Source organism: Oncorhynchus nerka, linkage group LG14, assembly GCF_034236695.1.
Source record: "Oncorhynchus nerka isolate Pitt River linkage group LG14, Oner_Uvic_2.0, whole genome shotgun sequence".
NCBI classification, from domain to species: Eukaryota; Metazoa; Chordata; class Actinopteri; order Salmoniformes; family Salmonidae; genus Oncorhynchus; species Oncorhynchus nerka.
In genome coordinates this window covers 50,978,149-51,001,409 of record NC_088409.1, presented here as the reverse complement: position 1 = coordinate 51,001,409, position 23,261 = coordinate 50,978,149, and the positions used below count along the sequence as shown (strand labels likewise).

The following is a 23,261-nucleotide window of genomic DNA, read 5'->3' as shown; positions in this document are numbered from 1 at the left end:
GGCATAGGCACAAGGCGGTGACTGAAACATAGGCTGCTGTAATGTCTCCTTAATCTGAGCAATCTCTGCACTGAGACCTTTTAGAGAAGCTACACCTGTCTTAAGTTCAGCTAACTCTGTTAACAGTTCTGCGGGTATCGTAGTTTTGGCTTCCTTCACAGGACACTTTGCAGATGGCGTATCTTCTAACTGGACTACACTTACAGTTGTAGCAGGCTGTGGGGCATTAAACCGCTTTTTGTTTCGTCTTTCTCTCTCATTAGCACAAGCAATGTTAAGCTTCTCTAGCAAAACCTCATCTGATGTTTCGCTCTCTAGCAGGAGAGGCTGCATGTCTATCCTGATACTGTCACTCTGGAGACCCGTAAGGACTGTGTGTAAACACATGCTCTGGACTAGAGCAGGGTCATACTTAAGTCCTGATTCTGACTCCTGGGATGCAAACAGTACTTTTTGCCTCAAATCTAAAACGCGCATCAGGAAGCTTTGAGGGGTCTCCTTGCTATGCTGTGCTTCTGAAGCTAGCTGTTTGTAAAGCTCTGTTGCACTCTTCTCTTGGAAGTGGGAACGCAGGATACATCTAAGTGTGGGAAGAGTTAGCTGGGGTTTACCTTCCAAGTAGCTGCGTAGCTGTGAGCCTGGAGAAATAGCCCTGACTACTGCGTCTACTATTTCTACCTCAGGATAGCCTCTGTTAAGTCCATTTTCAATCTGATGGGCAAGGCTGGAAAAAATCTGTTTTTCTTTCTGGCCCGGTTCACCTATCTGACCAGAAATGTTAAACTCTTTGCGCCAGTATGAGCTGGGCTGTGCATTGGGTGAGAGCGGCACGCTCCCCTGAAGATTGGCATGGTGTTGGGGCTGACGCAGAGAATCACTGGCTTTGGCTGCAGTAATCTGCTCAGTTCCCACCCCTTGTTGTGGGGTTACAGTTCTCAGTTCCTCTATTCTGTGATGTGTTCCGGCTGGTTCAATATCATGGTCAATTTGCCCTGTTTTGTTATCTATGCCACTGATCATCTCTGTCATTTCGTCTCTAAATAGCAACAATTCCGACATGCCGCCATCTTCTAACTCTGCGACTTCCTCTCTTTCAAGGAACATCATAATGCGAGTCATTAATGCTATGCGGGATTTGTCTTTAACATCTCTTCTCTGTTCGCCTGATATTTCAAGGAAATCACATATCTCTAGTAATTTGTCTTTAGTCAGGGTGTGCAATTACCCTACTACCTCTTCCTGTAGTTCTTCCAAGGCGCTTGTCATGTTGACAGAACAGGAGGAACTTTTACTGTGCAGGAGTTGACTCTGAATTAGATGGTCCTTACTGTCTCTGATGGTCGATCAATGGCCTCAGTTGACACGTACTTTAACCACTAACTTCCAACTTCCCTCGAACAGCAACACTTTCCTCACTGCAGCCTGCCTGAGTTGTTATGTGGAGATTTAGCTGGCTCGGAATTCAGCGACCAGGGTGTGGAAACTGGACATCTGAGCAGCTATCTCAGCGGAGCCTCCAAAAATATTACGTCCCTGAAAACAGGGGAGAAATAATCACGAGAGTGATACGGTGTTGTATTCTCAATTCAACTTTTAGTTCAATCATTTCACAAAAGTAACACATTACATTTGCTTGTGTGTTTGCGAATGCGTGTGTCTGTACAATGTGTGTGTGTGTGTGTGTGCCTGCATACATGTCATTGCTGGATGATGAATGCATTGACTGTGGAGAGGTCAGTGTCACAGACTGGATGGTCAATGGCCCATGTCCCTGGAGCGGAACCGTGAGTGAGCCTCCCCATAGACTCTGAATCTGCCATTAAGACACACACACAGGCACGGCCACACATGCATGGACACACACACACACACGGCTCCCCTGTGAGTGTGCCATTAGGAGCTGGCAGGCCCCGGTCCTGACAGAGAGCGATTAGCTCCCTATCATGTGTATTGATCACTGTGTTCTGGCTGGCCCTTTCTGGGAGGGGAGGTGTGAGGTACAAGGGCACACGTCCAATCAAATGGCCATTATCTGTGTGTGTGTGTGTGTGTGTGTGTGTGTGTGTGTGTGTGTGTGTGTGTGTGTGTGTGTGTGTGTGTGTGTGTGTGTGTGTGTGTGAGTAGACTGAGGAGAATGAGTGTGTATGAGGAAGTGGGCAGCATTGCTCACTTGACTAAGCTGTGGTGGCTGGCTCGGTGAAGGACAGAGGGGATTGGGGTTGGTGTTTGCCAACAGAGCACCAGAGGTGTGTGTGTGTGTGTGTGTGTGTGTGTGTGTGTGTGTGTGTGTGTGTGTGTGTGTGTGTGTGTGTGTGTGTGTGTGTGTGTGTGTGTGTGTGTGTGTGTGTGTGTGTGTGTGTGTGTGTGTGTGTGTGTGGTGTGTGCGTGCATGCATTTTGGCCTGCCAACACCCTGTCTCAACCTAGCGCATTTCTCCCAGTTTCCTTATTGTTTTTCCCTGTGGGGATACAGATGTTGTCGCTGCTATGGAAAGACTTACACACACACACGTGGCAGGTGTCACTGATGGCAGGAATAAGGGACCTACCTACCTACATTTGGGGTATTATCAATAGCAAAATACTGTGAAACGTTTTACTGCAGCATACTGTAAAATGATAGTGATTGTGGAAAAATGTTGTTGGTGGAGATAATTCCATCCTACAGAATAGATTACAGTACCGTATTTTGGGTGGGTGAATGGTATTGTTGATTCTGTCTCATTCACACATTTTCAGTCGTGCCTTGTAAAAGAGGTTACATTGGCGCCCGTTCGTGAGAGTGCTGTACCAATTGAACTGGTATGTGGGAATAGTGCCCCATCAATTTAAAATGTAGAAGGGACAGATTGGAGTGGCATCACGTCTTCATCGTTGAGCATTTTGCCACGTCTTTTTGGTCTGATTTGCCCTGTAGCCGCTGCCAGTTTGGAAGCCTTTGCTAAGGTCTCTAGAAGTGCATGTGATATATATATATATGATAACTGTTCGCTGCTCTGGCCCCCCAATGGTGGAACAAACTCCCTCACGACGCCAGGACAGCGGAGTCAATCACCACCTTCCGGAGACACCTGAAACCCCACCTCTTTCAGGAATACCTAGGATAGGATAAAGTAATCCTTCTCACCCCCTTAAAAGATTTAGATGCACTATTGTAAAGTGGCTGTTCCACTGGATGTCTTAAGGTGAACGCACCAATTTGTAAGTCGCTCTGGATAAGAGCGTCTGCTAAATGACTTAAATGTAAATGTAAAATGTATATAAAACACAACATATTCATATAGGCTGAAATGTGTATAAAAATGACCTAGCCGCCAACCTACTTGCACCAATCCTATGTAATCCTAAAACACAGTGGAAATATACATTTCATCTCCAATCAATGAATTCCGTTCATCCATCCATTCATTCATTAATTACAATTACAGTAGTATTGACTTGATACAGCCAATTCTGCGGTATTGTACTGTTTGTAATTGCACAGTACTCGCTTTGATACTGTCTTTAGATTACAGTAGGTGTACTGCAATATGAACACTGTAACTTACTTGCCCTCTTCACTCCCTGTAAGTTACTGTCAAATTCACTGCAACCCCAAAGACCTCAGTCTTCTAGGATGGCACTGGCAACTAGATGCTGTTGGTTGCCGCTATGAAGTCCTTACTCGCGTTGGTACCTGTATATACCCAAATAAAAGTGTTACCTACTCAGCTGTAGCATGTTGCTGGTTTTTAATACAGATCTGTGAATGGCTGACTGCCCCACATCCTCAACCGGTCTATGTGTGTGTCTACCTGGCTGTGGGGCCTGTGCCAAGCTTCCCCTTTCCCTCCCACTCAGGTCCATTCAGCAGTAGGCAATAATTCACACACTCCAGCCAAAAAGAGGACACATTTTCAAGTGGACATGTGAATTAGAGGAATTCAGTGTCTGTAGGCGTCTCGCATAGCCCAGTTGTATCTGTCGGTGTTATCTGTTTTTTTTTTAAAGTGTGCTTTTTGTTGTTGATGAAAACTCTGAAAAACACCAAAAAAATGATGACGAAGCCTCGCATGGTTTGTCTATAATTGTTATTCAGGACTTGAAAAGCCATATACAACTTGAAACATTCTCAAGCGTGGTTTGCTTTCATTTGTCCTTTTTAATGGTTCATGATATGTGTAGATGCGTCTTTAAATTCATTTGTTTCATATCAATGTTCCGAGTGACCCATTAGAATTCTGAAGCACCTGTGAAGTACACACTCTGTTAAACACTCTCTCCTGCGTGTATTAGTCTACTCTAGATAATATAGAACAGACACAGTATTGTACACACACACACACATCCTTGTTGGTCCTGACAAGCTCATTTTAAATTGAGCCTAATTGAACAATTGAAAGGGAAATAAAGCCAAGAAGCTTTTAGCACATGAAAGATGCCAGTGTCCTATTGAACGTTATTTATTTTAGCCTCCTCCTCTGTGCTTCAAGTTCATGTCAGATACGGTGTGAGAGACTACAATAGGAGTCATGCACATATCTAAAAGTGGAGCTTGTGTGTGTATGGCAGTGTCCTATTGAACATTATTTATTTTAGCCTCCTCCTCTGTGCTTCAAGTTCATGTCAGATACGGTGTGAGAGACTACAATAGGAGTCATGCACATATCTAAAAGTGGAGCGTGTGTGTGTATGGCAGTGTCCTATTGAACATTATTTATTTTAGCCTCCTCCTCTGTGCTTCAAGTGCATGTCAGATACGGTGTGAGAGACTGCAATAGGAGTCATGCACAGATCTAAAAGTGGAGTGTGTGTGTGTGTGTGTGTGTGTGTGTGTGTGTGTGTGTGTGTGTGTGTGTGTGTGTGTGTGTGTGTGTGTGTGTGTGTGTGTGTGTGTGTATGGCAGTGTCCTATTGAACGTTATTTATTTTAGCCTCCTCCTCTGTGCTTCAAGTGCATGTCAGATACGGTGTGAGAGACTACAATAGGAGTCATGCACAGATCTAAAAGTGGAGCGTGTGTGTGTGTGTGTGTATGGCAGTGTCCTATTGAACGTTATTTATTTTAGCCTCCTCTGTGCTTCAAGTGCATGTCAGATACGGTGTGAGAGACTACAATAGGAGTCATGCACAGATCTAAAAGTGGAGCGTGTGTGTGTGTGTGTGTGTGTGTGTGTGTGTGTGTGTGCGTGCGTGCGTGCGTGCGTGCGTGCGTGCGTCCGTGCGTGTGTGTGTGTGTCTGTATGAGAGAAAGAGAGAGAGGAGACAGGAGAGGGTGCTGTGTCGAGAGAGAGAGAGAGAGAGAGAGAGAGAGAGAGAGAGCCATGAGTGATGCAGGTGGGTTGGAGAGGGGATTTTTTTTTTAGGGCCGATGTGTTTAACCTGGGTGAGAGAGCTAGAAAGAGAGATTGAGAAAGAGAGCGAGAGAACATCCCTTTGAACTGATGAGGAGGGATAGCTGTGGCATCAAAGGCTTCCTTTGTTCCCTGGTCCGTCCCCAATGGAGACCCCAGACCAGTGTCCTATCCGGTCCCATCCACCCTCTGCTCCTACACTCTATTGGGGCTAATATTAGCATTAGAAAGTTAGCATTAGCACCAGGTCGTTGCTGTGTTTTCTGTTTACACTTTGCCACATTCTGTCAATGTGCATACCATCGGAGGCAACCAACAAATACAATGGAGAAAATGTTTTCACATTCAAATAACTTCTCGATTCCTATAAGGAAAATCATTCTGTATTAATGTATTAAAGCTGAAATATGTAGCTTTTTGGGCTATCTGACAAAATGAACATAGAAATGTGAGTTATAGATATTTTATTCTCATTGAAAGCAAGTCTAAGACGTGGTAGAGTTGTTCTATGTGCTCTATTTCTATGCTTCCCATTTTTAAGTTTGGTTTTTGTGTATTTTATTCTCGGGTTTTGTACACCAGCTTCAAACAGCTGAAAATACAATCATTTTGGTTATGGAAAATATATTTCAGTGGTAGAATATTTTAGATGGTATAATGATTCTCTACACTATACTTGCTTGTTTTGTCACATAAACTAAAATTAGGGGAACTACTACATTTTTAGAAACAGGAAATGGCGGGGTGATTTCTTCATAATGAATCTTTAATGGTTGTGGTTGTGTTAATGTTGTATTTACAGTGGGGCAAAAAAGTATTTAGTCAGCCACCAATTGTGCAAGTTCTCCCACTTAAAAAGATGAGAGAGGCCTGTAATTTTCATCATAGGTACACTTAAACTATGACAGACAAAATTAGGAAAATAAATCCAGAAAATAACATTGTAGGATTTTTTATGAATTTATTTGCAAATTATGGTGGAAAATAAGTATTTGGTCAATAACAAAAGTTTATCTCAATACTTTCTTACATACCCTTTTTTGGCAATGACAAACGTTTTCTGTAAGTCTTCACAAGGTTTTCACACACTGTTGCTGGTATTTTGGCCCATTCCTCCATGCAGATCTTCTCTAGACCAGTGATGTTTTGGGGCTGTTGCTGGGCAACACAGACTTTCAACTCTCTCCAAAGATTCTCTATGGGGTTGAGATCTGGAGACTGGCTAGGCCACTCCAGGACCCTGAAATGCTTCATACGAAGCCACTCCTTCGTTGCCCGGGCTGTGTGTTTGGGATCATTGTCATGCTGAAAGACCCAGCCACGTTTCATCTTCAATGCCCTTGCTGATGGAAGGAGGTTTTCACTCAAAATCTCACGATACATGGCCCCATTCATTCTTTCCTTTACACGGATCAGTCGTCTTGGTCCCTTTGCAGAAAAACAGCCCCAAAGCATGATGTTTCCACCCCCATGCTTCACAGTAGGTATGGTGTTCTTTGGATGCAACTCAGCATTCTTTGTCCTCCAAACATGACGAGTTGAGTTTTTACCAAAAAGTTATATTTTGGTTTCATCTGACCATATGATATTCTCCCAATCTTCCTCTGGATCATCCAAATGCTCTCTAGCAAACTTCAGACGGGCCTGGACATGTACTGGCTTAAGCAGGGGGACACGTCTGGCACTGCAGGATTTGAGTCCCTGGTGGCGTAGTGTGTTACTAATGGTAGGCTTTGTTACTTTAGTCCCAGCTCTCTGCAGGTCATTCACTAGGTCCCCCCGTGTGGTTCTGGGATTTTTGCTCACCGTTCTTGTGATCATTTTGACCCCACGGGGTGAGATCTTGCGTGGAGACCCAGATCGAGGGAGATTATCAGTGGTCTTGTATGTCTTCCATTTCCTAATAATTGCTCTCACAGTTGATTTCTTCAAACCAAGCTGCTTACCTATTGCAGATTCAGTCTTCCTAGTCTGGTGCAGGTCTACAATTTTGTTTCTGGTGTCCTTTGACAGCTCTTTGGTCTTGGCCATAGTGGAGTTTGGAGTGTGACTGTTTGAGGTTGTGGACAGGTCTCTTTATACTGATAACAAGTTCAAGCAGGTGCCATTAATACAGGTAACGAGTGGAGGACAGAGGAGCCTCAAAGAAGAAGTTACAGGTCTGTGAGAGCCAGAAATCTTGCTTGTTTGTAGGTGACCAAATACTTATTTTCCACCATAATTTCCACTAAACTCATTAAAAATCCTACCATGTGTTTTTCTGGATTTAAAAAATAATTTTGTCTGTCATAGTTGAAGTGTACCTATGATGAGAATTACAGGCCTCTCTGATCTTTTTAAGTGGGAGAACATGCACAATTGGTGGCTGACTAAATACTTTTTTGCCCCACTGTATGTTAATCTGTGTTTTGTGTTGGTTCTCTAGGTGAGGTGTGTGTGTGTGTGTGTGTGTGTGTGTGTGTGTGTGTGTGTGTGTGTGTGTGTGTGTGTGTGTGTGTGTGTGTGTGTGTGTGTGTGTGTGTGTGTCGTAGACTGTGTACTTGTGTGTATTTGCACAGGCTTGGTTTTGTAATTGTGTGTCTGTATATGTGTGTCCACACGTAGGTAACGTTAAGCATATGTGTGCATGTATGTGTTCTCTCTGCTTTGTGTGAGTGGGGGTTGTGGGTGGGTTTGCAGGAGTGTGTGATGACTCACGTAGGGCTGCGGTGAGCCTCCTCTCTCTCTCTCTCTCTCTCTCTCTTTCTCTCTCTCTCTCTCTCTCTCTCTCTCTGCAGACTGGGACGTGCTTCCAGCCGTGGACATGCCTCGCTCTCTCTCTGCTCCTGGAGAAGGGAGAGGCCAAGGGAAAGAGGGAGAGGGTGTATGTGTGTGAGACAGCAAGGGGAGTGAGTGAAACATAGAAAGAAAGACTGACCGAGTGAAAGAGAAGTGAGCTCTAAGGCCAGCGAGGGACATATTGACACATGAAAGGCAGCGAAGCACTATGCCTACCTTTCGGGGTCTGTTAGCTGGCAGTAAAAGGTAGACACACGCAGGCGCAAATCATGTCAATGCCTTGCATTGTGTTTGAAGGACTGAAAAGGCAGGCACACGGCAAGGCTGCCTTTCCGCTGGCCTTGCGCATTTTTGTACCAAATCATTTTGTACCCGTGTTTGGAAATCTTTTTTTTTTATGCAGGAAAAACATGAAGAAATGTATTATTGATCAAATCTATATAGATTTTTCATTACAGTTCTTTTTTCATAAATTTTCACTACCTACTCTGATCGCACATCAATGTGAGAGAGAGAGATGTGCAGCCGGAGAGAGTGATGAGAGAGAGGCAGACAGTGAGTGAGAGAGTGATTGAGAGAGCGAGAGAGAAAGAGAGTGAGAGAGTGATTGAGCAAACGAGAGAGAAAGCGAGTTAGAGAGTGAGGGAGAGAGAGTGGTAGTGTGTGTGATATATGTGGGGTGAGGTGAATCTCTTGATGAGCTGATATCATGTCCACAGACACCAACACAAGCTGTGCTGTGGTAATGTTATGGTAATGATATGGTAATGCTATGGTAATCTGGTGGCAGTATTCCACATCACTAGAGAGATGGGAATTCTGGGAGGCCTTTCACCACTGGGTGGAGAGGAGGGACTTCCTGGTCTCAGAGTACACAGCAACAACAACACACACAAACACGCACGTGCGCACTCGCGCGCACACACACACACACACCAAAATAAATACACCAAAACAAATACACGCACTTATTCACACACACGCAAACACACAAACACAATGGCTAAAATAAGTACATATCCCCATTTCAATGGATTAAAAAAACCTCATGTAAACAGTTTAGAGCATGTATTAAAAGTGCAGTGAAATGCTTGCGTGCTAGCTCACTCATAGGCTAACACTAAATTGTAGAGCTTATTCATACCCACATCTCATATATGTTCCTGTCTGTCTGTCTGTCTGTCAGAGTTGCAGGAGAAGCAGAGTTAAGTTACCCAGCTGTCGACAGGACACTTTGAAGACTGAAGACCAACTGGATCATGCCCTGACCTTCAACGACCCTCTCTGGCCCATGCAGTGGGAACTGGTGGGTCTCTCCCAGAGTGTGTGTTAGTATGTGTGTGTGTCTGTGAACAGAAAAAGGCCTGGGAAGCATAGTATAGTTGATGTAGTAAAACACACAAACACACTTGCACACACACATACACTACATAGCCAAAAGTATGTGGACATCTGCTCATCGAACATCTCATTCCAAAATCATGCTCCCCCCTTTGATGCAATAATAGCCTCCACTCTTCTGGGAAGGCTTTCCACTAGAGGTTGGATCATTTGCGGGGTGGCAGGTAGCCTAGTGTTTAAAGCGTTGGACTAGTAACCTAAATCGAATCCCCGAGCTGACATGGCAAAAATCTGTCGCTCTGCCCCTGAACAAGGCAGTTAACCCGTCATTGAAAATAAGAATTAGTTCTTAACTGACTTGCCTACTTAAATAAAGGTTTAAAAAAATGATGTGGGGAATTGCTTCCATTCAGCCACAAGAGTATTAGTGAGGTCGGGCACTGATGTTGGGTGATTAGGCAGTCGGTGTTCCAATTCATCCCAAAAGTGTTCGATGGGGTCAGTGCTCTGTGCAGGCCAGTCAAGTTCTTCCACACCAATCTCAACAAACTGTTTCTGTATGGACCTTGTTTTGTGCATGGTGACACTGTCATGCTAAAACAGGAAAGGGCCTTCCCCAAGGCAGAATTGTCTGGAATGTCATGGCATGCTGTAGTGTTAAGATTTCCCTTAACTGGAACTAAGGGGCATAGCCCCAACTATGAAAACAGCCCCAGGCCATTATTGCAGTCAGGCACCATTATGCAGTCGGGCAGGCAGCATTCTCCTGGCATTCGCCAAACCCAGATTCGTCCGCCAGACTGCCAGATGTTCACTCCTGAGAACTCGTTTCCATTACTCCAGAATCCAATGGCGATGAGCTTTTCACCACTCCAGCCAACGCTTGGCATTGCACATGGTGAACTTAGGCTTGTGTCAGCTATTTGGCCATAGAAACCCATTTCACAAAGCTCTTGTGCTGACGTTGCTTCCAGAGGCAAGATTGGAACTCAGTAGTGAGTGTTGAAACAGACGACAGAACATTTTTACATGCAACGCACTCAGCGGTCCCTTTCTGTGGGCTTGTGTGGCCTACCACTTTGCGGCTGAGCCGTTGTTGCTCCTAGACGTTTCCACTTCACAATAACAACACTTACAGTTGACTGGGGCAGCTCTAGCAGGGCAGAAATTTTACAAACTGACTTGTTGGAAAGATGGCATCCTATGACGGTGCCACGTTGAAAGTCACTGAGCTCTTCAGTATGGGACATTCTACTGCCAATATTTGTCTATGGAGATTGCATGTCTGTATGCTTGATTTTATGCACCTGCCAGCAAAGGGTGTGGCTGAAATAGCTGAATCCACTCATTTGAAGGGGTGTCCACATACCTTTGGCCATGTAGTGTATCATACAGATATTCACATGTCCAGACAAACAAGTACACACACAAGGTTGTGTAGGTTCATTTCTAAATGTAATCCATTACAGTTACTAGTTACCTGTCCAAAATTGTAATTAGTAACGTAATTTTTGGGGATTACCCAAACTCAGTAACGCAATCTGATTACTTTCACTTGCCTTTGGATTACTTTCCCCCTATAAGGCATTAGTGGTCTCTGACTTGTGGTTTGACTCACTCAGGTGGAACAAACTTAAACTTGCGCCTCTTTTCAATATTGAATTGAATGCCATTGAGAAAAGAGAAAGGTGTCATAATGTATTTTTTGCAAACATCCTTTCTCAATTTAAAAGTAATCCAACAGGTAATCATCTAGTTTTTCAAAATTCTCTTTTTCAAAATTCTCTGTAATCTGATTACAATATGTTTGCCGGTAACGTAACTGTTTACAGTTACAGTTTTTTTTGTAATGAGATTTCATGTAACTCATTATGTAATAATTTACTCCACAACCCTACACCTAAGGCTGAACTGAACAACCAATCAATACAGCTGTGAGTTTTGATTGACATGTGAGTGTGTAATCTGACGCAGGTTGACTTTTATTTTCATGAATCTTGGACCGGAGGCAGAACTGAGTGATTTCCGCTATATGGGCCAGCTGCAAAGTAAAAAATTGGCTATATTGTACAAATGAATGAAAACAAAAATGTGCTATTTGGTCTTAAAGATCAAATATGCAGAAATCGCTCCACCATTTCCTGGTTGTTAAAATTGTAATAATTTGCCTAATTTCCGTTTATATTACAAAACAAGCACTCATAGTGTAGAGAATCATTGTACTGTCTAAACCATTGTGAAATATATTTTCAATAAGCCAAAATATTGTATTTTCAGCTGTTTGAAGCTGGTGTACAAAACCGAAAGTAAAAGACACAAAAACCACATTTAAGAAAGGGAAGCATAGAAATAGCATACATAGAACAGATCTATTGCTTCTTAGACTTGTTTTCAATGCGAATGACAGATCTACAACTCACATTTCTATGTGCATTTGGCCAGGTCGCTCAAAAAGTTACCTTTTGCAGCTTTAATTTAAGGTTAGGGTTAGGCATTAGGGTTAGCAGTCTGTTTAAGGTTAGGGTTAAGTTAAGGGTTAGGTTTAAAATCCTATTTTATGACTTTGTGGCCATGCCAGCGAGTGGGCACTCTACAGACCTGCCTCCAGAACAACATTCATGACTAAAAACACTAAACTGCTAATCTGACAGCCCTGTGGCTCAGGGGTGGGCTATGTCCCCAGTTCTGATGAACCATGGCAACGAATGACTGACAGGTCAGTTCTCAGGGGAAGATGGAGGGTAGAGAGAGAGACAAAGAAAGAAAGAATCGTGAGAGTGGAAGAATTAGTTTTCTCTGTTGGATGTGAAGTAATTCCAGGTTTCATATGGTCAGGCTAGAGAGGTTTATCCTGACTAAAATCTGTATGTATTCCTTTCTCTCCCCTTCTCTTTCTCTCCATATTTCTCTCTCTCTCCCCCCTCCCTCTCCGTCTCTCTCTCGCTCTCTCTCTCTCCGTCTCTCTCTCGCTCTCTCTCTCTCTCTCTCTCTCTCTCTCTCTCTTTTATCTGTTCTGTTTAATCAGCCTCTAGTGGACATGGATATTGATTGAGGGTCAGTAATCTGCCCAGGGTTGGTAGCCTGCCAGGACCAGATGTGGTGTGTGTGTGTGTGTGTGTGTGTGTGTGTGTGTGTGTGTGTGTGTGTATGTCTACTGTATCTGATCTCATAGTGTGTGTTTGTCTACTCACTCACAGTTGGTCTACGTCTGTGTTCGGTATCATGACAACAGTGTCACATGCACTTTTGTAACACACATACATTCTATTCTAGGAACGCTCCTGTGTATCCAGTGTTGTTCTGTCAATGTGGTTCTCTCTGGAAGTTGTGCATTTGTGTATGAAAGGTGTGTTTGGAAGTGTATCTGCGCATGTGCATTTTGTGTGTGAGTGTGTGTGCGCGCGCGTGCATGTATAATTGCAGTGGCGATTTTAGCATGAAAATCTTGGTGGGGAAAAACGGTGACAAACGGTGCCCACAAACTGCTAGGGCCTAAATAGAGCTGTCCCAACAGCAGTGCCAGCATCTTACCACTGCTACACCTGGCTATCAGTGTTGCCTTGTCCGGCAGGGAAACAGTTCATTCAGCCTCATTTACTGCCTTTAAAAAAAACTAAGCTGATATGGCTGACTTGCTTAAACAAATGTGGTTTCTAATGACAATTGAGACGTGCAAACTATAGCATAAGGGGACGACAAGCGCATGAGTGGCAATCCATAATTTCGGTTATGCCATTAATGAGCGAGCTAGGACGGACGTGGTCTATGTAACTATTTGTTTAGCACTTTTGAAATGTACAGCGACAGAATTCAGAACATGGGCCATTCTTACAGTGTTCTCCCTGTACACCAAGTCAGAACCGTAGGATAAATAAAGGGGGCATATAAGCGGACAATGAAACCTCTTACAATATTCAATGATTACATTTCTCTAAAACAGGTTATAAGCTACATGTGCGCCACCAAGTCAGAACAGTAGGAAAAATGAAGAGGGGTAAATTGACCAAATTATTAGGGTGAAGCACATGGGCTACTAATATCTTACTGCACAACATACACTTAGTATTGCTTTCTTACCTACAGTATACATACCTCCATGGCATATTACATCATTTTTTTGCAGCAGCATACAATACATTTTTGGACTCACCTTGTTGTGCTGAACAGGAAGGTGGCGCGGCGGTCCTTCGTGGGCAAATTTTGTCATCAAAGTCTGGCACTCTGGATTTATGGTGCTTTCAAAACAACTGGGACCTCTGGAAAAAACAAGGTCGAATCATGATGATGGTATTGATCTTCAGGTCGTAGCTCTAGTCTAGAACGAGGCCGGATTTACAGTTCCGAGTTGGATGACCGTTCAAAATGTATTTTCCCAGTCGGAGGTTATTTATTTATTTTATCTATATTTTCTCTTCATTTTTTATCTTCATATGACAAGGATTAAAAAGGATTTGTCAGTAGATTGTCGACTTGATTGCTATCTAAGGTTTTTAAAGTATGATGTTGACATGATCAGTCCATTCAAAGCTACTGTACATATAACATGATTTGACGTAATTCTATCTGTGGCCAATGACATTGAGCCTTCTTGGATTGGCACTTCTAATGTAACTCTGTGGCAGCACCCAAGAGGCTAGAATAGTCTAATTCTACCCGTATACTTGGATTTGACGTTATGTCCCCATGAGTGACAGAACATTGAGCTAATCACGGCGCAACGCTCTGTTTTCTGCTGGCTTGTCCCACCACCACAGAAAGCACTGAGCTAGGCTGAAACACCTGCATTTTGGAGCTGCCTTACTCAAGAAAACAAAATAGAGACCAAGTTTGTATGTGGCTTTATTAACTCAATTTTATATATTTTATTACATTGTCTGCAAACTGATATGTGACATGTATTAATGCCAAAATAACATGCAAACAGGCAAGCCCCCCACCCCCCAATTATTTTTTGTTTTTGCTAAAAATGTAGGGCTCAAAACAGGTGGGGTTCTCCCACCGGTTTGTATGTAAGGTACTTGTGTGTGTGTATGTGGATTTTTCTGTATGCGTGAAAGTGTGTGTGCACTTATTTCTCTCTCTCTGTGTGTGTGTGTGTGTGTGTGTGTGTGTGTGTGTGTGTGTGTGTGTGTGTGTGTGTGTGCATCCGCCCGTATGCTGAGCGCCGTCCCCCCAGTGTGCTGGTGGATTCCCGAGGGCCAGGCCTGTTCTGGTGGACGCTGGCTCCATTCATCTGGCAGGCCTTTTCTTCTTCCACTACAAAGCAGCACCGCTCCCCTGGCGCACCCCCCCCCCCCCCCCCACAGAGCACTATTTATCTATTGTATTTAGTTAGACTCATCTGAGCTGCTCGCTCTCTCTCTCTCTCTCTCTCTCTCTCTCGCTCTACATCTATTTTTTGCTCTCTTCCCCATTTTCTCTCCTCTCATTCCATCCCTCCTCCCTCGCTCATTAACTTTCACTCTTTACCTCTATTTATCTCTCGCTGTCTCTCCCTTTTTTCTCTTCTCCTCACTTTATTTTCCCTCAATCCACTCCACTTCTCTGTATTTCTCTCTCTTCCCCTCTCTCTTCATTATGAGAACAATAACAGAATAGAAACCTCTCAAAACACTCACTTTAAATATCAAATTGTCTTTGTGCATGTGAGGGAGTTTGACATTTTGGGGAAGGCTCTTGTTTGTTTTGTGCCCGTGTGGGTTCACCTTGTTCGTGTGTGTGTGTGACTGAATGGGCGCTGTGCGCTGGTTGTGGGGACCGGAGAGGCTTCTGGGTAGTTCTGCTCCTAGCTCTCTCTACTCTCTCTCCTCGTCACATGGGGTGTGTTATGGAGGCTGTTTTGATGTGTGGAGAGTAGGGCCTCTCTCTCGAGCGCTACACTGAACCTTTTCAGCCCTGTGCTTAGTCAAGGGGCTGTGACATTCGGGTATACACTCTCACACACACACTCACTGAAGAAAACACACAAATGCACATGCATACATGGACGGACACACACACGCACACACACACACACACGCACACACACACACACACACATGCACACATGCACACAAAAATACACACACATTCCCCCATTTGAATGACTGCATTTCTCCTAATCTTACCAATCCGCTTTTGTTCTCAACTTCTACGTAGCATGAGATTCAGTGGCCACTAAGGTAGGTTTTGTGATGCCTTTTGTTGGCAGAGTGTTGAACAGAAGAGGGTGAAAAGGCTTCCCTACCTGAATGGATTTAAATAGCACTACAGGAGTGAGTGATTTTAAGCAGTGAGAGAGGAGAGGGAGTGAGCAGATGAGGGAGTAAGACGTGGATTTAAATGACCATAAGTGAGGGACATGAACATATGATTAGTTATGTGATAGTACAGTAGTAGAAACTTTGTGGTTCCAGGTAGAACCCTTTTGAGTTCCATGTAGAGCCCTCTGTGGAAAGGGTTCAAGGAACCCAAAATGGTTCTACTTGGAACTAAAAGGTTTCTACCTGGGACCAAAAAGGGTTCTTCAGAGTGTTCTCTTATGAGGACAGCTGTAGGAATCATTTTAGGTGTTATCTTTTCTCCAAGAGTGTTTTGTCTTATAGCTATTATCTATGTGACATATATATGACTATGATGTGTGTGTGTGTGTGTGTGTGTGTGTGTGTGTGTGTGTGTGTGTGTGTGTGTGTGTGTGTGTGTGTGTGTGTGTGTGTGTGTGTGTGTGTGTGTGTGTGTGTGTGTGTGTGTGTGTGTGCGCGCGCGTGCGTGCGTGACTATGTTTTATTTTATATACCTGTGTTTTACTACAGTTCAACCATGGCCAATACAGCTCCTGTCACTTTGACCTGAACGTGATGCCAGTGTGGAGCAGGAACAGCACAGGGAATGGAGTGGAGGTCAGCATCATCGATGACGGTATGGCAAGACCAATCCAATACAAGACAGGGCCACGTTAAGCAGCGCACAATTTCTACAGATAGAAACCAATAATATAGAACAAACATGCCTCTATGACACATAGAATAAGGAATCACATCAACTCAATTCATGACTTTTATAACTGCAAGTTCCACAGCCATTGCCTACTGAACGTGGCTCAGCCATGCAGGGCATTTTATTCTGTATTAATGAACATCATTATTTATTTGTTTGTATTTTAATCTCCTCTCCTGTGGATTCTCTGCCTTCATTAACATAATAAGGGGTCGGAAAAAATAATCATTATTGTATTAGCTAAGGACTAATACAAGGTGTTTCAGATGTGTATATTTATACGTCCAAATCTGTTTTTATAATAGGAGGAGAGGATAGTGTAGGTAGTTTATTCGAGAAGATGTGTAGAAAGTGTGAAGGAGTGAGTCAGGGAGTCCCGTGTAAAAGTTGTGTATATCTTATCCCATCCACCTCGTCTACTGTTGGAATAGAGTGGTGTTATTTAGCCAAGCCAGCCAATCAGAGTGGCTGGTACTGGTCGCCTCTCAGTCACAGCAGCGCAATGAGGATACTTTTCACTACGATTAGTGGAATATCTGGCAACAAGGGAAATGAAAGAACAGCATCTTATGGGCTCATTCATCAAGAACTAATTAAGGCCTGGGTACACTCAAGTGCTGATAGAAATGGAGAAGTGTGCGTGTGTGTTTGTGTGAAAGCGTGTATGTCAGTGTGTGTGTTTGCGCATGTGTGTAGCTGAATTGTGCTGTGTGAGATTTGTTTTCCATGAGGAAGTGGCTCCGTGTAGTGGCAGGGTTGCTGTAGGCGGACGACTCCTATCTGCTCTGCATACTGAGAGAAGGAGAAAGAGAGAGAGAGAGTTAAAGAGAGAGAGAGAGTTGAAGGGAGAGAGAGAGAGAGAGAGAGAGAGAGAGAGAGAGTTAAAGAGAGAGAGAGAGTTGAAGGGAGAGAGAGAGAGAGAGAGAGAGAGAGAGAGAGAGAAGGATACAGATACAGAGAAAGAGAGAGAGAGAGAGATAAGGATACAGATACAGAGAATGAGAGAGAGAGAGAGAGAGAGAGAGAGAGAGGGAGAGATAAGGATACAGATACAGAGAAAGAGCAAGAGAGAGATAAGGATACAGAGAAAGAGAAAGAGCGAGAGAGAGAGAGAGAAGGATACAGATACAGAGAAAGAGAGAGAGAGAGAAGGATACAGATGCAGAGAAAGAGAGAGAGAAGGATACAGATACAGAGAAAGAGAGAGAGAGAGAGAGAGGATACAGAGAAAGAGAGAGAGAGAGAGAAGGATACAGATACAGAGAAAGAGAGAGAGAGAAGGATACAGATACAGAGAAAGAGAGAGAGAGAGAGAGAGATAAGGATACAGATACAGAAAAAGTGAGAGGGAGAGATTAAGCATAGAGAGGATGAAAAATAACAAGGAGAGAGAGAGAGTGAGAGAGGATGAAAGAAGACAATAGAGGAAGAGAGAGAAAGTATTAGACCTGCACCACTGACTCTCCTTTGAGGACATTGTTCCACCTCTCTGTATTGATTCCACCAAGCATGAATTCTCCCTCCGTCTTTCTCTCTTTTCTCTCTGTTCTTTATCTCTTTATTCCTTCCTTCCTCCTTTCATTTTGTTTCTGCCAAGCTGTCATCTTACCTTTCTCTAAATGCACTCCCTCTCTGTATCTCTTTCGCTGTCTCTCTCTATCCCCCTCTCTCTTTCTCCCTCTCCCTATCTCTCTCGTATGTCTGAGAGCCAGACTCTGAGACCTGAAGGATCATGTACACACACACATCACCTTTAGCCACCTTTAAATCAATGCTTATTGATTTTAATAGTGAAGGTGCCCACCTCTTCTCCTTCCTTCCATTCCTCCCTCCTCTATCTCCATCCTTCTATTTTAGAGGTAATGTCATCAGAGACTGAGACTATTCTTGCACAGAGCTCTATCAAATGTACCCCGCCACCCCCAATCTGGGTATGTGCTACATGAGTGAGAGTGTGTGTGTGTGTGTGTGTGTGTGTGTGTGTGTGTGTGTGTGTGTGTGTGTGTGTGTGTGTGTGTGTGTGTGTGTGTGTGTGTGTGTGTGTGTGTGTGTGTGTTTCAACCACTCATAATTGTTTTATACTGCAACATTATATTATAAAAATAGTATGATACTTTACATCAATATTTGACTTATTCTAATTATTGTACTGCATGTCATGGATTATCTACTAGTATGAAAAAAACATAACTTTTCATCATTTGATTAATTCTAAATGTTAGTGGCTTAAACCTAGACAGAAGTTCATTAAAAACAGTGAGAATAGGCATTGGTCTGAAGCCAAAAAATAAAGAAATTCACATGGGCACCACAAAGCCTACAGTACTTTCCCCAGGCTCTACCAAGGTCTTCCAGCGCACAGCTTTGACCTACTACAGTAGCTATGTTGGTATTGTACTTCAAACTATGTGTAGGAAGGTTGCTTAGGATTCAAACCTTCTCAAACAGCCTAATTCACACTCTTAGCGGAGGTGCTTCCACAATAATGTGATTTGTACCTCATACAAGGTAAAGTATTGGATTCTTCACACACCACAGTAAGACAGTATTCCATTACGCTACATTTTCATACTTTTAAAAATTAAAATAAAAACAAGCTTTGCTTTTATACTTACAAGACCACCAGGCTTGATTGAGCTGTTTTGTATTGTAGTAATGTGCTGCATGCCTGTATTTCCTTCAGTCCTTATTTTAGCAACACATGTCATAGAACAACGAAAAGCAGTAGGTGCCCAACATAACAACAGTTGGTGGTGTGTTGGACACAGTAGCTCAGATAGAGAGTCTGTCTGTATTCCTGATTTCTGTAACTATTACCTGTGTAATATTGAATTAAGCTCAGAACCACTTGTGTTTCAAACATGCTCCTGTTTTATCAGTTGCTGTGCTGATCCAATGGACAGTTCATTGACCTCTGCCGCCTAATAAAGCAATGTTTGTATTTGCATTTCTTTTTGCGATAAAGATGGTAATGCAACGATAATGCACATTCACAAATAAGCCTATATCAAAAAATATAAACAGCCAAACGTAACATATCATACGAATTTCAGTGTCCCGTATTTACTTTAACTATGTTACGTCTAATCTATGCGACCAGGCTGGCACGCAGCATGTCATGCAAGCAATGATCCTGATGTTGTTTTACCCTGATGCACCGTGGGCAGCCAGCCCCCTGACTACTTTCTACTTGTGTTTGGCAACTTCCGCATTTTCCGTGAACACACTGAAAAGTCATGTGAAACGGTGTTGATCAGTCAGCACAAATGTGGAGTATAAGACAGACAAAGACGGCAGGAGAGAAAGTGCATGCCGGATCCGGGAAATGTATTCTACACATGTTTGAAACAGTTCTTGATTAACCTCAGCTTGAATACCACCATATAGCTAGCTATGTACAGTAGCCTTAGTTTGTTCACGTACACTTCTATGACTGGCAGCCTGGTGCAAGCGGCTGCGTTGTTGCAGAGCAACCGACCTGGTGTTATTGAATTCTGAGCTTCGGCTAAAGAAGAGGTCAGCATTGTCAGAAATGCTACAAAAAGGTTGCACATCGTTGGTTAGTAACAGACGGGAATGTGCATGTGAGAGCGATAAATTATAAATGTAATAGAAAAACTGCTCCACCTACAAAATGAGTCAATCTGGCATTGTTTAAGTCACTTTGTGGACTCTATAGTCTAGAATATGAGCTAGGTAGGCGCAGGAAATACTCTTAAAACTCAATCGCTAACGACCCTGTTACAAAATCTGATATGTGTTTCTCGGTAGCGGACAAACGGCTCATGACGAGAAGCGGGGGGAGTGTGTTGTGTACCTCCAATCAAGTTGATCGAGATTGGTGTCATATTGACTTAGATATGATGGTAGAGAGATTTAAATTTAACACTGAGCTTCAACCAGTACCTATATATTGTTATTATAATACACGGTAATAGACGATCTAATGAAACTAAAAGTCCTTGGTCAATCACGTGAAAGGAGAGGGAACGTCATAAAATGCAAAAAAACACAATTCTTCATGTCCAATGCATTGCACTTCAACATCAACTGGAGAGATTTAGTCATATTATGATGATCATGAGAAGTGATCCGTAGTGCTGGGCAGATTAATCAGCTAATGGTGATGCCCCACCATCCCAGAGTGTCCCTGTCACCACACCATCAACACTGATTGGCCACTGTTCATCTCACCCCTAGTGCACTCAAACATCCATTCCCTACCTACCATACACCACTCTCCTTGCATGTCATTGGAACAGAGATAATAGGAACTCAGTTGGATGGAGAAAGGCTTGTCATGTTATCTCAAATCAAATCAAATTTTATTTGTCACATGCGCTGAATCCAACAGGTACAGTGAAATGCTTCCTTACAAGCCCTTAAGCAACAATGCAATTTTAAGAAAAATACCTACAAAAATATGAAGTAAAAGCAACAAATAATTAAAGAGCAGCAGGAAAATAACAATAGGCTATATACAGGGGGTACCGGTACAGAGTCAATGTGTGGGGGCATTGGTGTCGAGGTAATTGAGGGTAATATGTACATGTAGGTAGAGTTATTAAAGTGACTGCATAGATAATAACAGAGAGTAGCAGCAGTGTAAAAGAGGGGGAGCAATGCAAATAGTCTGGGGAGCCATTTGATTAGATGTTCAGGAGTCTTATGGCTTGGGGGTAGAAGCTGTTTAGAAGCCTCTTGGACCTAGACTTGGCGCTCCGGTACTGCGTGCCGTGTGGTAGTAGAGAGAACAGTCTGTGACTGGAGTCTGACCATTTTTAGGGCCTTCCTCTGACACTGCCTGGTATAGAGGTCCTGGATGGCTGGAAGCTTGGCCCCAGTGATGTACTGGGTCGTACGCACTACACTCTGTAGTGCCTTGCGAACGGAGGCCGAGCAGTTGCCATACCAGGCAGTGATGCAACCGGTCAGGATGCTCTCGATGGTGCAGCTGTAGAACCTTTTGAGGATCTGAGGACCCTTGCCAAGTCTTTTCAGTCTCCTGAGGGGGAATAGGTTTTGTCGTGCCCTCTTTATGACTGTCTTGGTGTGCTTGGACCATGTTAGTTTGTTGATGTGGACACCAAAGAACTTGAAGCTCTCAACCTGTTCCACTACAGCCCTGTCAATAAGAATAGAGGCTTGCCTCGGTCCTCCTTTTCCTGTAGTCCACAATCATCTCCTTTTGTTTTGGTCACGTTGAGTGAGAGGTTGTTGTCCTGACACCACACGACCAGGTCTCTGACCTCCTCCCTATAGGCCGTCTCATCGTTGTAGGTGATCAGGCTCACCACTGTTGTGTCATCGGCAAACTTAATAATGGTGTTTGTGCCTGGCCACGCAGTCGTGCGTGAACAGGGAGTACAGGAGGGGACTGAGCACTCACACCCGAGGGGCCCCCGTGTTGAGTATCAGCGTGGCGGATGTGTTGTTACCTACCCTCACCACCTGGGGGCGGCCCGTCAGGAAGTCCAGGATCCAGTTACAGAGGGGGGGTTTAGTTCCAGGGTCCTGTGTATAGGTGGGTGTTTGCTTGTATTTCAGAGGTACAGTATTTGAGACCACTATTCCTAAGGGATCTTGATCTAGTAGACATAACACTGTTATTAGCATTCACAGACTCTTACGAAGTGTCATGGAGCAATCAACACTTTCTAACGTCATGGCATGATACGGTATAACACCATTTACAGAGGCGTACGTAGAAGCACTGTATACTGTTTGTTGTATTGTCATACCGCCTTAGCTAATTGAGGTAATATACAGTAGGTATACATTACTTACATGACAAGCATTTATATGGTCACCTTGGGGTTAGTAGTGACTTAAAGTATTAGTAGTATGATGCATCTGTAGTGCTGCTAGTTAATTGACTCATGCAATAATAAAGACAGCCATTTTTCCACCTTTGATTTATTTAATCGCATCCTTCTTTGTGTTATTTCATGTCAAGGGCATATTTGTTTAATGTGTTTTATCCAAATGAGCCTTTTACATACAGTATATCCACATACAAGCATTTTGTTTCATAGTTGTTGAGTACCTGAGATCCCATAACAATATGTGAGCATGACACGAGTGGAAACGGTTACAAGGTACAGGTCTTAACACTTTGTGTTTGTGGTCATTTCTAAGTGTGTTTGTATGTCCAGTAAGTGGGCTTTTGACTTCAGTTTAACCCATCCTTTAAAGGTGCGTGTGTATGCGCGTGCGTCTGTTCGTGTGTGTGGATGCGCGCGGGCGCAGATAATATATCCACGCTTGCGTCCGTGTGTGAGAGTGCATGATTGCTCGTGTTATAGGGTTGAGATGTGTGTATGCGGGTAGCCTAGTTGTTTGGTATAAAATGACACTGTAAAAATCTTTCTGACAGGGGGAGTGACTGGAGTCAGCGCTTTTCCTCCCCCTTCTTCCTCACCCCCCAGCCCCCCTCACTGTTCAATCCATCCAGCCGCTGTCACGGCGGGGGAGAAGACAATCTATCAAGGCATCGGGAGGCATTCTCCTCACCTGCACCGCGCCTTTAATGAACAGCCAACGTGATCCCGGCTGACAAGCAGGAAATGGATGTAATAAAGATTGTTTCTGCATGCTCTTTGCATCCCTGATAAATCACCTCGCTGTGCAACAGATACGGGAGCCACATGGAAATTTGATTTCACACGGTGAGGCAGAGAGAGAGGAGAGGGGAGAAAGTAAGAGCTGGCAGTGGCAGGGTCACTTTATATTTTTTGTTCTCTATAGCTGGGACGTGGGCGGTGGCGGTGGTGTGTATTGGTTTATTGGGACCCTCCCTGGGTCCTCTAGTCCTGCCGAGCGTTGCTGGTTCTGTG

The 23,261-nt window shown here is 43.7% G+C and overlaps 1 pseudogene; it reads left to right on the top strand.

Annotated features, from left to right (window-relative positions):
- The first annotated feature begins 1,765 nt into the window (after positions 1 to 1,765).
- LOC115141402 (PC3-like endoprotease variant B) overlaps positions 1,766 to 23,261 on the top strand; it is a 118,275-nt pseudogene continuing 96,779 nt past the window's right edge.